The 14,970-nt window shown below is 51.0% G+C and overlaps 1 long non-coding RNA gene across 1 annotated transcript; it reads left to right on the top strand.

The window, feature by feature from the left end:
- Positions 1-1,537: 1,537 nt before the first annotated feature.
- On the top strand, positions 1,538-8,299 carry LOC116437420. Its single transcript, XR_004237289.1, has 3 exons — positions 1,538-1,573; positions 7,791-7,800; positions 8,219-8,299. It is a non-coding gene; the product is annotated as an uncharacterized LOC116437420 (long non-coding RNA).
- Positions 8,300-14,970: the final 6,671 nt, after the last annotated feature.

Raw genomic sequence — 14,970 nt, 5'->3', positions numbered from 1 at the left:
AAAACCTTGCTCCCTCTTCATCTTTCTGCTTGGAACTCTCCACAGCCCAATGACCAATTTCTGCCGCAATCTAGGGTTAGGGTTAGGGTTACGCCTAGGGTTAGGGTTCAGAAAACCACAAAGCCAGGAGCTCCAGGGATGCTCACCATGCGAAAGGTATGCCAAGGTGAGCGCCGCACAGCCCACACCTTGCTCTCTCTTCTTCTTTCTCCTCGGAACTCGCCACCGCCCAATGGGTGATTTCTGACTCAAACTTGGATTTTGGTTAGCGTTACGCCTTGGGTTAGACTTGAGAAAACCGCAAAGCCAGGGGCTCCTGGGGCACTGACCATGCGAAAGGCAGGCCAAGTTGAGCACGGCACTGCCAAAACCTTGGTCCCTCTTCTACTTTCTGCTCGGAACTCGCCACAGCCTAATGCCCGATTATTGTCTCTATCTAGGGTTAGGATTACACATAGGGTTAGGACTGAGAAAACCACAAAGCCAGGAGCCCCCGGCACACTGACCATGCAAAAGGCAGGCCAAGTTGAGCACGGCACTGCCAAAACCTCACTCCCTCTTCTTCTTTCTGCTTGGAACTCGTCACAGCCCAATGACCAATTTCTTCCTCAATCTAGGGTTAGGGTTAGGGTTAGGGTTACGCCTAGGATTTGGGTTGAGAAGACCACAAAGCCAGGAGCTCCAGGGATACTCACCATGCAAAAGGCATGCTAAGGTGAGTGCAGGACAGCCAAAACCTTTCTCCTTCTTCTTCTTTCTCCTCGGAACTCGCCACCGCCCAATGCCCTATTTCTGGCTCAATCTTGGGTTATTGTTAGGGTTAGGGTTATGCCTAGGGTTAGGGTTGAGAAAACCACATAGCCAGGAGCTCCAGGGATACTCACCATGTGAAAGGCACTCCAAGATGAGCGCGGCACAGGCAAAACCTTGCTCCGTCTTCTTCTTTCTGCTTGAATCTCTCCGCAGCCCTCTGCCGGATTTCTGGCTTATCTAGGTTTTGGGTTAGGGCCAGGGTTAGGGTTACGCGTAGGGTTAGGATTGAGAAAACCACAAAGCCAGGGGCACCAGGGATACTCATCATGTGAAAAGCATGCCAAGTTCAGCACGGCACAGCCCACATCCTTCTCCCTCTTCTTCTTTCTGCTTGACACTCGCCACAGCATAATGCTCGATTTCCAGCTCAAACTAAGTTTAGGTTTAGGGTTAGGGTTAGGGTTAGGGTTACGCCTAGGGTTAGGATTGAGAAAACCACAAAGCCAGAAGCCCCAGGCGCAGTGACCATGCGAAAGCTTGTCAAAGTTGAGCTCAGCACAGCCAAAACCTTGCTCCATCTTCTTTTTGCTCGGAACTCACCACAGCCCACTGCTGGATTTCTCGTTCAATCTAGGGTTAGGGTTACGCCTTGGATTCGGGTTGAGTAAACCGCAAAGCCAGGAGCTCCAGGGATACTTACCATGCGAAAGGCATGCCAAGGTGAGCGCAGCACAGCCCAAACTTTTCCCCCTCTTCTTCTTTCTGCACGGAACTCGCCACCGCCCAGTGCCTTATTTCTGGCTCCATCTAGGGTTAGGGTGTGGGTTACGCCTAGGGTTAGGGTTCAGAAAACCACAAAGCCAGGAGCCCCAGGGACACTCACCATGCGAAAGGCATGACAAGTTGAGCCGGGCAATGCCAAAACTTTGCTCCCTCTTCTTCTTTCTGCTTGGAACGCGCCACAGCCCACTGCCATGTTTCATGCTCAAGCTAGGGTTAGGGTTAGGGCTAGGGTCATGCCTAGGGTTAGGGTTGAGAAAACCACAAAGCCAGGAGCTTCAGGGATACTCATCATGTTAAAGGCATGCCAAGTTCAGCACGGCACAGCCCACATCTTGCTCCCACATCTTCTTTCTGCTTGGAAGTCGCCACAGCCCACTGCCGGGTTTCACGCTCAAGCTAGGGTTAGGGTTACGGTGTAGGTTAAGCCTCAGGTTAGGGTTGGGAAAACCACAAAGTCAGGAGCTCCAGGGATGCTCATCATGTGAATGGCATGCCACGTTCAGCACGGCACAGCCCACATCTTGCTCCCTCTTCTTCTTTCTGCTTGACCTTTGCCACAACCCAATGCTCGATTTCCGGCTCAAACTAGGGTTAGGGTTAGGGTTGCACGTAGGGTTAGGTCTGAGAACACCAAAAAGGCAGGAGCCCCAGGCACACTTACCATGCGAAAGGCAGGCCAAGATTAGCACGGCACAGCCAAAACCTTGCTCCGTCTTCTTCTTTCTGCTCGGAACTCACCACAGCCCAATGGGGGATTTCTGACTCAAACTTGAGTTAGCGTTAGGGTTACGCCACAGGTTAGGGTTGCGAAAACCACAAAGCCAGGAGCTCCAGCGATACTCACCACTTGAAAGGCATGCCTAGGTGAGCGCAGCACAGCCAAAATCTTGCTCCCTCTTCTTTTTGCTCGGAATTCGGCACAGCCCAATGCCCGGTTATTGGCTCAATCTAGGGTTAGGGTTGTGCCTAGGGTTAGTGTTGAGAAAACTACAAAGACAGGAGTACCAGGGATACTCATCATGTGAAAGGCATACCAAGTTCAGCATGGCACAGCCCACATCTTGCTCCGTCTTCTTCTTCCTGCTCGGAACTCACCACAGCCAAATGGGGGATTTCTGACAAACTTGAGTTAGGGTTAGGGTTACGCCTCGGGTTAGGGTTGATATAGAATTGATAGGTTGATATAGTTTTGATATAGAATAAGGGATGTTTTGCTGAAACAGTGATTGCTGAGTAACTGAGAAGACAAAGGTTGGAGATGAGTTGGAAGGAGATTTTTAGGCGCAGGACAAAGGTATGTGATTACAAACAAAGACATGTTTTTCACCAAGTAAATAAGTCTCAAGAAGAGCATAAGTCAATAGAAAACATGTCTTTACCAAAAAGAAAGATATGGCAGGCAGACAAGAAATGTTGATATAGCAAGAAGGAGAAAGGTCTAAGAATTTTCCAATGTAAGCTTAAATTGCAAATTACTTACTCTTGTGATTGGATAATAATGACTATAATATGGTGATGGTAGTAGCTATGATAGGCTATAGGCAAATGTAAAGGTATTGTCTATGGTGCTTATTGGTTGTTATGTGTTAAAATACTCTGCAAAGAAAAGTATATAATGCTTTGTATCTTGAACAGAAAGGGGCTTCAGGTATGCCTACAGCTGTGGCTGGCAGCTGTAGGGCTTGCTCTGGATACCCACTCCCTGAAATGCTGTAACTTCGCCTATGCAATAAACAGCTTTCAAGAGAGCCACCTGAAGTCCAGACATCCTTCGTGAAATTTTCTCCTATAGCCTAGGGTTAGGGTTTAGAAAACAACAAAGCTTGGAGCTCCAGGGACACTGACCATGAAAAAGGCAGGCCAAGTTGAGCACGGCACAGCCAAAACCTTGCTTCCTCTTCTTTCTTCTTGGAACTCACCACAGCCAAATGCCGGATTTCTGACTCAAACTAGGGTTAGGGTTAGGGTTACGCCTAGGGTTAGGGTTGAGAAAACCACAAAGCCAGGAGCTCCAGGGACATTCACCATGCGAAAGGCAGGCCAAGGTGAGCGCAGCACAGCCAAAACCTTGCTCTCTCTTCTTCTTTCTGTTTGGAACTCGCCACTGCCTGCTGCCGTTTTTCACGCTCAAGCTAGGGTTAGGGTTAGGGTTAGGGTTATGCCTAGGGTTAGGGTTGAGAAAACCGCAAGGCCAGGAGCACCAGGGATGCTCATCATCTGAAAGGCATGCCAAGTTCAGCACGGCACAGCCCACATCTTGCTCCCCCTTCTTCTTTCTGCTTGGAACTCGCCACAGCCCAATGCTCATTTCCTGGCTAAAATGAGGGTTAGGGTTCAGGTTAGGGTTAGGCGTTCTCCTCGGGTTAGGGTTGAGAAAACCACAAACCCAGGCTCCAGGGATACTCACCACGCGAAAAGCATGCCAAGGTGCACAGGGCACAGCCAAAACCGTGCGCCCTCTTCTTCTTTCTGCTCGGAACTCACCACAGCCCAATGGGGGATTTCTGACTCGAAATTGGGTTAGGGTTAGGGTTCTGCCTAGGGTTAGGGTTTAGAAAACCACAAAGCCAGGAGCTTTAGTGACACCGACCATGCGAAAGGCATGCCAAGTTGAGAAGGGCAATGCCAAAACCTTGCTCCGTCTTCTTCTTTGTGCTCGGAACTCACCACAGCCTAATGGGGGATTTCTGCCTCAAACTTGAGTTAGGGTTAGGGTTACGCCTATGGTAAGGGTTGAGAAAACCACAAAGCCAGGAGCTCCAGGCACATTGACCATGCGAAGGGCAGGCCAAGTTGAGCACATCACAGCCAAAACCTTGCTCCCCCTTCTTCTTTCTGCTTGGAACTCGCCACAGCCCAATGCTCATTATCTGGCTCAAACTAGGGTTAGGGTTTAGGTTGGGGTTGGGGTTAGGGTTAGGCGTTCTCCTTGGTTTAGGGTTGAGAAAACCACAAAGCCAGGAGTTCCAGGGATACTCACCATGCGAAAGGCATGCCAAGGTGAGCAGCGCAACACCAAAACTTTGCTTCCTCTTCGTCTTTCTGTACGGAATTCGTCGCAGCCCACTGCCGTATTTCACCCTAAAGCTAGGGCTAGGGTCATGCCTAGGGTTAGGGTTGAGAAAACCATACATCCAGGTGCTCCAGCCATACTCACCATGCGAAAATCAGGCCAAGTTGAGCACGGAACAGCCAAAATCTTGCTCCCTCTTCTTTCTTCTAGGAACTCACCACAGCCCAATGCAGGATTATTGACTCAAACTGAGGTTGGGGTTAGGGTTATGCCTAGGCTTAGGGTTGAGAAAACCACAAAGCCAGGAGCTCCAGGGATACTCACCATGTGAAAGGCATGCCAGGTTTAGCACGGCACAGCTCACATCTCGCTGCCTCTTCTTCCTGCTTCCCACTTGCCACAACCGAATGCCCGATTTCTTGCTCAAACTAGAGTTAGGGTTACGGTTCGGATTACACGAAGGGTTAGGATTGAGAAAACCACAAAGCCAGGGGCACCAGGCGCAGAGACCATGCGAAACACAGGCCAAGTCAAGCACGGCACAGCCAAAACCTTGTTCCCCCTTCTTCTTTCTTCTTGGAACTCACCACAGCCCAATGGGGGATTTCCTACGAACTTGGGTTAGGGTTAGGGTTACGCCTAAGTTTAGGGTTTAGAAAACCACAGAGCCAGGAGCTCCAGGGCCACTGACCGTGCAAAAGGCAGGCCAAGTTGAGAACGGCACAGCCAAATCCTTGCTCCCTTTTCTTCTTTCTGTTTGGAACTCGCCACATCCCTCTGCTGTGTTTCACGCTCAAGCTAGGGTTAGGGTTAGGGTTAGGGTTAGGGTTAGGGTTAAGCCTAGGGTTAGGGTGGAGAAAACCACAAAGCCAGGAGCCCCAGGCACATTGACCATGAGAAAGGCAGGCCAAGTTGAGCATGTCACAGCCCACAACTTGCTCGCTCTTCTTCTTTCTGCTTGGAACTCGCCACAGCCCAATTCTCATTTTCTGGCTGAAACTAGGGTTAGGGTTACGGTTAGGCTTTCCCTCGGGTTAGGGTTGAGAAAACCACAAACCCAGGAGCTCCAGGGATACTCACCATGCAAAAGACATACCAAGGTGAGCAGGGCACAGCCAAAACCGTGCTCCCTCTTCTTCTTTGTGTTCGGATCTCACCCCAGCCCTATGGGGGATTTCTGACTCAAACATGGGTTAGGGTTAGGGTTACACCTATGGTAAGGGTTGAGAAAACCACAAAGCCAGGAGCTCCAGGCCCATTGACCATGCGAAAGGCAGGCCAAGTTGAGCACGTCACAGCCAAAACCTTGCTCCGTCTTCTTCTTTCTGCTTGGAACTCGCCACAGCCCAATGCTCATTTTCTGGCTAAAACTAGGGTTAGGTTTAGGGGTAGGGTTAGGGTTAGGCGTTCTCCTTGGTTTAGGGTTGGGAAAACCACAAAGCCAGGAGTTCCAGGGATACTCCCCATGCAAAAGACATGCCAAGGTGAGCGCAGCACAGCCAACACCTTGCTCCGTCTTCTTCTTTCTGCTCAGAACTCACCACAGCCCAGTGGGGGATTTCTGAAAAACTTGGTTTAGGGTTAGGGTTACGCCTAGGGTTAGGGTTCAGAAAATCACAAAGCGAGGAGCTCCAGGGATACTCACCATGCGAAAGGCAGGCCAAGGTGAGCGCAACGCAGCCCAAACCTTGCTCTCTCTTCTTCTTTGTGTTCGGAACTCGCCACAGCCCTCTGCCAGATTTCTTGCTCAAACCACGGTTAGGGTTAGGGTTAAGGTTACACGTCCGGTTAGGATTGAGAAAACCACAAAGCCAGGAGCCCCAGGGACACTCACCATGCAGAAGGCATGCCAAGTTCAGCACGGCAGAGCCCACATCTTGCTCCCCCTTCTTCTTTCTGCTTGGAACGCACCACAATCCAATGCTCGATTTCCGGCTCAAACTAGGATTAGGGTTAGTGTTAGGGTTGCCCCTAGGGTTAGAGCTGAGAAAACCACAAAGCCAGGAGCTCCAGGCACATTGACCAAGCGAAAGGCCGGTCAAGTTGGGCACGGCACAGCCAAAATCTTGCTCCCCCTTCTTCTTCTTTCTGCTCGGAACTCACCACAGCCCAGTGGGGGATTTCTGAAAAACTTGGTTTAGGGTTAGGGTTACGCCTAGGGTTAGGGTTGAGAAAACCACAAAGCCAGGGGGACCAGGGATACTCATCATGTGAAAGGCATGCCAAGTTAAGCACGGCACAGCCCACATCTCCCTCCCTCTTCTTCTTCCTGCTTCACACTCGCCACAACCCAATGCTCAATTTCTTGCTCGAACTACAGTTAGGGTGAGGGTTCGGGTTACACGTAGGGTTAGGATTGAGAAAACCACAAAGCCAGAAGCACCAGGCACAGAGACCATGCGAAACACAGGCCAAGTTGAGCGCGGCAAAGCCAAAACCTTGCTCCCCCTTCTTCTTTCTTCTTGGAACTCCCCACAGCTCAATGGAGGATTTCCTACGAACTTGGGTTAGGGTTAGGGTTACGCCTAAGTTTAGGGTTTAGAAAACCACAAAGCCCGGATCTCCAGGGACACTGACCGTGCAAAAGGCAGGCCAAGTTGAGCACGGCACAGCCAAAACCTTGCTCCCTTTTCTTCCTTCTGTTTGGAACTCGCCACAGCCCACTGCCGTGTTTCACGCTCAAGCTAGGGTTAGGGTTAGGGTTAGGGTTAGGGTTACGCTTAGGGTTAGGGTCGAGAAAACCACAAAGCCAGGAGCACCAGGGATACTCATCATGTTAATGGCATGCCACGTTCAGCACGGCACAGCCCACATCTTGCTCCTCCTTCTTCTTTCTGCTTGACCCTCGCCAAAACCCAATGCTCAATTGCTCAAACTACGGTTAGGGTTAGGGTTACACGTTGGGTTAGGACTGAGAACACCAAAAAGGCAGGAGCCCCAAGGCACACTTACCATGCGAAAGGCAGGCCAAGATTAGCACGGCACAGCCAAAACCTTGCTCCGTCTTCTTCTTTCTGCTCGGGCCTCAACTCAGACCAATGGGGGATTGCTGACAAACTTGGGTTAGGGTTAGGGTTATGCCTAGGGTTAGGGTTCAGAAAACCACTAGGCCAGGAGCTCCAGGGGTACTCATCATGTGAAAGGCATGCCAAGTTCAGCACGGCACAGCCCACATCGTGCTCCCTCTTCTTCTTTCTGCTTTGAACTCGCCACAGCCCAATGCTCGATTTCCAGCTAAAAGTAGGGTTAGGGTTAGGGTTAGGGTTAGGGTTAGGGTTATGGTTAGGGTTAAGTCTAGGGTTAGGGTTACATCTAGGGTTAGGGTTGAAAAAACCACAAAGCCAGGAGCTCCAGTCCCACTGACCATGCGCAAGGCCGGCCGAGCTGAGCACGTCACAGCCAAAAGTTTGCTCCCTCTTCTTCTTACTGCTTGGAACTCACCACAGCCCAATGGGGGATTTTTGGCAAACTTGGGTTATGGTTAGGGTTGCGCCTAGGGTTAGGGTATAGAAAACCACCCTGCCAGGAGGCCCAGGGACATTCACCATGCGAACGGCATGCCAAATTGTGCAGGGCAACGCCAAAACCTTGCTCCGTCTTCTTCTTTCTGTTTGGAACTCGCCACAGCCCAATGCCGTGTTTCACGCTCAAGCTAGGGTTAGCGTTAAGCCCAGGGTTAGGGTAGAGAAAACCACAAAGCCAGGATCTCCGGGGACACTGACCGTGCAAAAGGCAGGCCGACTTGAGCACGGCACAGCCAAAACCATGCTCCCTTTTCTATCTTCTTGGAACTCACCACAACCCAATGGGGGATTTCTGTCTCAAACTGGAGTTAGGGTTAGGGTTACGCCTTGGGTTAGAGTTCAGAAAATCACACAGCCAGGGGCTCCAGGGATACTCACCATGCGAAAGGCATGCCACGGTGAGCGCAGCGCAGCCCAAACCTGGCTCCTTCTTCTTCTTTGTGTTCGGAACTCGCCACAGCCCTCTGCCAGATTTCTGCCTCAAGCTAGTGTTAGGGTTAAGGTTGCGCCTCGGCTGAGGATTGAGAAAACCACAAAGCAAGGAGCCCCAGGGACCCTAACCATGTGAAAGGCAAGCCAACTTCAGCAGGGCAAGGCCAAAACCTTCCTTCCTCTTCTTATTTCTGTTCGGAACTTGCCACTGCCCAATGCCTGAATATTGGCTCAATCTAGGGTTAGGGATATGCCTAGGGTTTGTGTTGAGAAAACCACAAAGCCACGAGCTTCAGGGATACTCATCATGTGAAAGGCATGCCAAGTTCAGCACGGCACAGCCCACATCTTGCTCCCACATCTTCTTTCCGCTTGGAACTCACCACAACCCAATGCTCGATTTCCGGCTCAAACTAGGGTTTGGGTTAGGGTTAGGGTTAGGGTTACGCATAGGGTTAGGGTTGAGGAAAGCACAAACCCAGGAGCTCCAGGCACATTGACCATGCGAAAGGCGGGCCAAGTTGAGCTCGTCACCGCCAAAACCGTGCTCCCTCTTCTTCTTTCTGCACGGAACTCACAACACCCAAATGTGGGATTTCTGACTCGAAATTGGGTTAGGGTTAGGGTTCTGCCTAGGGTTCGGGTTTAGAAAACCACAAAGCCAGGAGCTTTAGTGACACCGACCATGCGAAAGGCATGCCAAGTTGAGCAGGGCAATGCCAAAACCTTGCTCCGTCTTCTTCTTTGTGCTCGGAACTCACCACAGCCTAATGGGGAATTTCTGACTCGAAATTGGGTTAGGGTTAGGGTTACGCCTATGGTAAGGGTTGAGAAAACCACAAAGCCAGGAGCTCCAGGCACATTGACCATGCGAAAGGCAGGCCAAGTTGAGCACGTCACAGCCAAAACCTTGCTCCCCCTTCTTCTTTCTGCTTGGAACTCGCCACAGCCCAATGCTCATTATCTGGCTCAAACTAGGGTTAGGGTTTGGGTTGGGGTTAGGGTTAGGCGTTCTCCTTGGTTTAGAGTTGGGAAAACCACAAAGCCAGGAGTTCCAGGGATACTCACCATGCAAAAGGCATGCCAAGGTGAGCAGCGCAACACCAAAACTTTGCTTCCTCTTCGTCTTTCTGTACGGAATTCGCCGCAGCCCACTGCCGTATTTCACCCTAAAGCTAGGGCTAGGGTCATGCCTAGGGTTAGGGTTGAGAAAACCATACATCCAGGTGCTCCAGCCATACTCACCATGCGAAAATCAGGCCAAGTTGAGCACGGCACAGCCAAAACCTTGCTCCCTCTTCTTCTTTCTTCTAAGACCTCACCACAGCCCAATGCCGGATTTCTGACTCAAACTGAGGTTGGGGTTAGGGTTATGCCTAGGCTTAGGGTTGATGAAACCACAAAGCCAGACGCTCCAGGGATACTCACCATGCAAAAGGCATGCCCAGTTAAGCACGGCACAGCCCACATCTCGCTCCCTCTTCTTCTTCCTGCTTCACACTCGCCACAACCCAATGCTCGATTTCTTGCTGAAACTACAGTTAGGGATAGGGTTCGGGTTACACGTAGGGTTAGGATTGAGAAAACCACAAAGCCAGGAGCACCAGGCACAGAGACCATGCGAAACACAGGCCAAGTTGAGCGCGGCAAAGCCAAAACCTTGCTCCCCCTTCTTCTTTCTTCTTGGAACTTACCACAGCCCAATGGGGGATTTCCTACGAACTTGGGTTAGGGTTAGGGTTACGCCTAAGTTTAGGGTTTAGAAAACCACAGAGCCAGGAGCTCCAGGGCCACTGACCGTGCAAAAGGCAGGCCAAGTTGAGAACGGCACAGCCAAAACATTGCTCCCTTTTCTATCTTCTTGGAACTCACCACAACCCAATGGGGGATTTCTGTCTCAAAATGGAGTCAGGATTAAGGTTACGCCTAGCATTAGGGTTCAGAAAATCATAAAGCCAGGTGCTCCAGGGACCCTCACCATGTGAAAGGCATGCCAAGGTGAGCGCAGCGCAGCACAGCCCAAACCTGGCTCCTTCTTCTCTGTGTTCAGAACTCGCCACAGACCTCTGCCAGATTTCTGGCTCAGGCTAGGGTCAGGGTTAAAGATACGCCTCGGCTCAGGATTGAGAAAACCACAAAGCCAGTAGCTCCAGGGACACTGACCATGGAAAAGCCCGGCCAAGGTGAGCCCAGCACAGCCAAAACCTGGCTTCCTCTTCTTCTTTCTGTACGGAACTCACCGCAGCCCACTGCCGTGTTTCACCCTAAAGCTAGGGTTAGGGTTATGCCTAGGGTAAGGGTTGTGATAACCATAAAGCCAGGTGCTCCAGCCATACTCATCATGCGAAAATCAGGCCAAGTTGAGCACGGCACAGCCAAAACCTTGCTCCCTCTTCTTCGTTTTCCTCGGAACTCGCCACAGCCCAATGCCCGATTATTGGTTCAATCTAGGGTTAGGGTTACGCCTAGGGTTAGGGTTGAGAAAGCCGCAAAGCCAGGAGCATCAGGGATACTCATCATGTGAAAGGCATGCCAAGTTCAGCACGGCACAGCCCACATCTTGCTCCCACTTCTTCTTTCTGTTTGGAAGTCGCCACAACCCTATGCTCGATTTCCGGCTCAAACTAGGGTTAGGGTTAGGGTTAGGGTTAGGGTTAGGTTTAGGGTTACGCCTTGGGTTAGGGTTGAGAAAACCACAAAGCCCGGAGCTCCAGGCACACTGACCATGTGAAAGGCAGGCCAAGTCGAGCTCATCACAGACAAAACCTTGCTCCCCCTTCTTCTTTGTGCTCGGAACTTGCCACAGCCCAATGAGGGATTTCTGACTCAAACTGGGGTTAGGGTTGCGCCTAGGGTTAGGGCTGTGTTCTGGGTTGCAGTGTATTCTATCACCATCCTCATGAGGTGTTGAAATCAGGAGGGGCAGTGTTTCCTTGCCTCCTCCCCCCAGACCATCTTGCTGTTAATGGCCCATCATTGTCCTGCCGCATGACTCATAGATAACTCCCTCTGGACTATCTTCTGTTAATGAGCCTAATCAACACTTGGCCTCATGACTCATTACCCCATTGTGAGATGCTCCACCCAGAGGGAGGAACCAAGCATCCCATCGTGGATATAAGCTGAGGCTGAACACCAGAGACAACGCCTTTCCACTGGATTTCCAGAGGACAGGAGCTACACAGCAACCACTGGACCTTCTGAGGAAGAGCAGACCCTTTTTTTCTACAGGATCACCGCTTCAGAGGACTGCAGCCACCATTCTACCACACTGCTACCACCACCCTGCCTAACAGGGACTCAGGTTGTATCTTGACTCTGTCAGTTTGAACCAGTGTTTTCTTTTAGTTTTTTTCTTTCCTTTTCTTTAACTTCCCCATTAAATTGTTATTCTGACTTGGTGCCTCCCACTGGTTTGTTTTCAAACTAGTACATAATTTGGCGCCCAATGTGGGGCGGCTCTGAGAGAAAGTCAGAATTACAATTTTGTGTTAACGGAAACCTATTCACCATGGTGCTCAGCTTGTCTACGTGGGTACTGTATCTTGCTCTCTATATTTTTCCTCACATGGGGAACTACCTGCCTGTAGTATTACTCCTGTTAAAACCAGGGAATGGTATGAGTATTGCTTTAATGGTTTATTATGTCTATAGCATAATAACCTGTGAGGCGATGAATACCATTCGGAGTATATACTCAGTTTTGTTTGGCTGTCCTAGTCTGGGCTCCTATGTCTGGGATCTCCTCAACAATCGCACCCAGCCCCTGGTGGGAGGAGTAGAGAGTGGTTTCTTCCAGCCTTTCAGGCCAGGCACAGCAGTTTTTGAAAATATTGAATTCCCTCTGGATGTCAAAGACGGCATAAACTTGCTGTCAGTTCTGCTTTGTCTTCTCTGTACAGCCTGCACCATGTACACCATGCTTAGAATCAGAGCTATGGCACAGCATCCTCAGGATGAGGGAGGGAAAAAGAGCAGAGCAACAAACACCATGGCTACGCAGACTGACACAGAGGAGAAAGGAACCAAATGCAAAGCAACAGCATCCATGTCTACGCAGACTGTCACCGAGGAGAAAGAACCCAGATGCAAGACAACAGCGTCCATGTCCACGCAGACTGACACAGAGGAGAAGGGAACCAAAAACACTGTCAGTGTCCCCATGCAAACCATCACTGAACCAGAACAGCCTAAACCGATTGCAGTTGCCCCCGTTCAGAAGAAGAAATCAAAAAGCAAATCAGTCCGCATAGTGACTGACGAGGATGCAGCAGGACCTTCGCACCCAGCAGAAGAGGCAGAGCCAGAGATCATCACTCGGTCGCTATCCCTGGGTGAGCTGCGAGACCTGCGGAGGGAATTCACCCGCCAGACAAACGAGTCTATCCTGACCTGGCTGCTTCGCATCTGGGACGCTGCAGCCAATGACACCATTCTGGACGGAAGTGAGGCCAGGCAACTGGGATCTCTGTCCCGGGATGTGGTCATTGACCAGGGGATCGGGAGAACCCAAGAAGCTCTCAGCCTCTGGCGGTGACTGCTTACAAGTGTAAGGGACAGGTACCTTTGTAAAGAAGACCTCCAGGTGCACCAAGGAAAATGGAGCACAATGGAACAAGGTATCCGGTGTCTGAGGGAATTGGCTGTGCTGGAGATCATTTTCTCAGAAGACGAGAGATTTCCTAAGAGCCCAGATGGCGTCCAGTGCACGTCACAGATGTGGTTGAGGTTCGCACGCCTTGGACCAGAGATATACTCCCGTTACCTGGCAACGCTGCAATGGAGGGAAGGCGAGGACAGGGTGGGCGTCTTGGTGAACAAACTGAGGATTTACGAGGACACCGTCACAGCCCCGTTTCGCACCCATGTCTCATCCGTGGAAACAAGTCTTTTGGCTGAGCAAGTCCGGAAGCTTGATTGAAGAAGGCCATCAGAAATTGAAAAAGGAACTTAAGGTTTACCCGATCTCGCCAGAACCAACAAGAGTCTCTGCCATTAGGAGCCGGCGTCCCCCAACCAGGGAGAGAGGATACACCCCACGAGGTAACCTCTGGTTTTTCCTTCAGGAACATGGAGAAGACATGAGTAAGTGGGATGGAAAACCCACCTCCTCCTTAGCAGCTCGGGTACGTGAACTAAAAAGGGGCAACTACCACAAGAAGCGCATCTAGAGTCAACATTGCTCCGGTCTCTCGCACACAGAACTCCAGACGGTACCGGAATGATAATATGACCGATCCTCTTGAAGGGACCTCAGGAATGTATTCACCGGAAGGGAGCAACATGCAACATGACCAGGAATAGAGGGGCCCTGCCTCTAGCCAGGTAGAGGAAAGGGAGAATCGGGTCTTTTGGACTGTGTGGGTCCGATGGCCTGGCACATCTGACCCACAAAAATACACGGCTTTGGTTGACACCGGTGCTCAATGTACTTTGATGCCATCAAGGTATGTGGGAGCAGAACCCATTTCTATTTCTGGGGTGACAGGAGGATCCCAGCAGCTGACTGTACTGGAAGCTGAAGTGAGTTTAACTGGGAACGAGTGGCAGAAACACCCCATCGTGACTGGCCCGGAGGCCCCGTGCATTCTCGGCATAGACTATCTCAGAAATGGGTATTTCAAGGACCCAAAAGGACATCGTTGGGCTTTTGGGATAGCTGCTGTGGAGACAGAAGATATCAGACAACTGAGTACATTGCCTGGCCTCTCAGATGACCCCTCTGCCGTGGGACTGCTAAGAGTTGCAGAACAACAGGTGCCAATCGCCACAGCAACAGTGCACCATCGGCAATACCGCACCGACAGAGACTCTGTGGTTCCCATCCATGAGATGATTCGCAAACTGGAGAGCCAAGGGGTGGTCAGCAAGGCCCATTCACCTTTCAACAGCCCAATATGGCCAGTGCGTAAGTCCAGTGGAGAATGGAGGCTGACGGTGGACTACCGTGGCCTGAATGAGGTCACGCCACCATTGAGCGCCGCTGTGCCGGACATGTTGGAACTTCAGTACGAGCTGGAGTCCAAAGCAGCGAAGTGGTACGCCACTATTGACATTGCCAATGCCTTCTTCTCCATTCCTTTGGCAGCAGAATGCAGGCCCCAGTTTGCTTTTACCTGGAAGGGTGTGCAATACACCTGGAACCGACTGCCCCAGGGGTGGAAGCACAGTCCCACCATTAGCCACGGACTGATCCAGACTGCACTGGAAAAGGGTGAGGCTCCAGAACATCTGCAGTACATCGATGACATCATTGTGTGGGGAAACACAGCAAAGGAAGTGTTTGAGAAAGGAGAGAAAATCATCCAGATTCTCCTGGAAGCTGGCTTTGCCATCAAAAGGAGCAAAGTCAAGGGACCTGCCCAAGAGATCCAGTTCCTGGGAGTAAAGTGGCAAGATGGACGACGTCAGATTCCCACCGAGGTCATCAATAAGATCACTGCGATGTCTCCACCGACCAGCAAG

Source organism: Corvus moneduloides, chromosome W (assembly GCF_009650955.1).
Source record: "Corvus moneduloides isolate bCorMon1 chromosome W, bCorMon1.pri, whole genome shotgun sequence".
NCBI lineage: Eukaryota > Metazoa > Chordata > Aves > Passeriformes > Corvidae > Corvus > Corvus moneduloides.
The sequence above is the reverse complement of the archived record's forward strand: the minus strand, read 5'-3'. Positions and strand labels throughout refer to the sequence as shown.